This window comes from Ovis aries, chromosome 19, assembly GCF_016772045.2.
Source record: "Ovis aries strain OAR_USU_Benz2616 breed Rambouillet chromosome 19, ARS-UI_Ramb_v3.0, whole genome shotgun sequence".
Taxonomy (NCBI): Eukaryota; Metazoa; Chordata; class Mammalia; order Artiodactyla; family Bovidae; genus Ovis; species Ovis aries.
In genome coordinates, this window is record NC_056072.1 from 55407335 (window position 1) to 55409368 (window position 2034).

Below are 2034 nucleotides of genomic sequence, written 5' to 3' on the forward strand. Positions count from 1 at the left end.
GTACATTTGCGTGTCTCTGTGTGAGTCCGTTGCATGAATAAGCCACAGTTTGTTCATTCAGTCTCCTGTTGATGGACACTGGAGTCTTTCCTTGCTGGGGCTGTCGTGAATGGTGCTGCTGTGGACACTTTTGTTCAGGTCTTCTGATGCACGTCTGTGTACATTTTTTTGTTGGTTGGTGTTGTTCAGTTGCCCAGTCATGTCCAAGTCTGTGCAACCCCGTGGACACACCAGGCTTCCCTGTCCTTCACCATCTCCCAAAGCTTGCTCAAACTCATGTCCATTAAATCAGGGTTGCCATCCAACCATCTCACCCTCTGCCATCCTCTTTTCCTCCTGCCTTCGATCTTTCCCAGCACCAGGGTCTTTTCAAATGAGTCAGCTCTTCGTATCAGGTGGCCACAGTATTGGAGCTTCAGCTTCAGCATCAGTCCTTCCAATGAATATTCAGGACTGATTTCCTTTAGGATGGGCTGGTTTGATCTTGCCGGCCAAGGGACTCTCAAGAGTCTTTTCCAACACTGCAGTTCAAAAGCACTGATTCTCGGCACTCAGCCTTCTTTAAGAATCTCTTGATCACAGGGCATATAAATATTAAACGCCTAAGGTGGTCATCTTATTTTGTCTTCCCGAGAGAATAGTGGTTGTTCCGCATCCTTGTGAGCGCTTGCTGTTTTCTGTCTTGCTCATCTGAGCCACTCTGGTGGGCACAAAGCAGTCGTTCATTGCAGTTTTTAGCTGTCACTTGTAATGTTGAGCAACTTTTCATAAGTTTATTGGCTGTTTGGGCACCTTTTTTGTGATACACCTGGCGAAATTCATTTTTACATTATAAAAATCATTTTTAATGCATTTGACTAACTGCTGGGTCTCATTTCCCACCTTTTGTCCCTTTGTTTCCCTTTATCCTTAAAAAACTTTTTCTTGGCTCTTCTCTCGCCTATAATTTTGCTTGTTTGCTATTTTATTAATTTATTTTAATTGGAGGATAATTGCTTTCCAGTGTTGTGTTTCTGCCGTGCAGCAGCGTGAATCAGCTATGAATATACACGTGCCGCCCGTCTCTTGAGACTCTGTCTCAACAGCAGCCTCATCCCACCCCTCTGGGCCATCACAGAGCGTGGCTAACCTTTCTGTGTCACGCAGCAGCTTCCCGCTGGCCATCTCTGTTACACGTGATAGTGGATATAATTCAGTGCTACGCTCTCAATTTGTCTCACCCTCTCCTTCCCCTGCTGTGTCCATGAGTCCATCCTTCCTGCCCTGCAAATAGTCATCAGTACCATTTTTCTAGATTTCATGGATATGCGTTAATACACAGTATTTGTTTCTCTCTTTGTCACTTACTTCACCCTGTATAACAACCTCTAGGTTCATCCACCCAATTTCAACTGACTCAAATTCACACCTTTTTATGGCTAGTATTCCATGGTATATACGTACCACGGTTTCTTTATCCATTCATCTGTCAATATACCAGGAAATAATTGCCTATTACTTTTCTCCTAAAAAGTGAACTTTAGAATCAGCAACCTCTACTCTTCTAGAATTTTTAGTGAATTTGCATGTAACTTATTTTGTCTGATAAATACTGTCATCTAAATTGGAAGATGGTATTGTCATTCTTTCTAAGAAAGGGAAAATGATAAATATTAAACCCTCACAGGTTTTTGCCTAACAGATTGATTTTTCCCATATTTAATTTTTAATTCTTATTTTAGTTCCATTTTTGGACAGGTGATTATTAGAAGTAAAAATCTTTTAATATGCATTTAAATCCTACCTCCCGCTTAACATATATCTAATATACTTCCATAGTGGCTCAGACAGTAAAGAATCCACATGCAAGGTAGGAGACCCCGGTTCAATCCTGGGTCAGGAAGATCTCCTGGAGAAGGAAATGGCTACTCACTCCAGTATTCTTGCTTGGAGAATTCCATGGACAGAGGAGCCTGGAGGGCTGTAGTCCATGAGGTAAAAAGAGTCGGACATGACTGAGTGACTTAACACTTTCACTCATAAATGTCTTTACAG

The 2034-nt window shown here is 42.0% G+C and overlaps 1 protein-coding gene across 27 annotated transcripts in view; it reads left to right on the forward strand.

Annotated features, from left to right (window-relative positions):
• The window catches only part of ATG7 (autophagy related 7), a 267942-nt gene that overhangs the window by 146890 nt on the left and 119018 nt on the right, over positions 1-2034 (forward strand). The window lies entirely within an intron of this gene.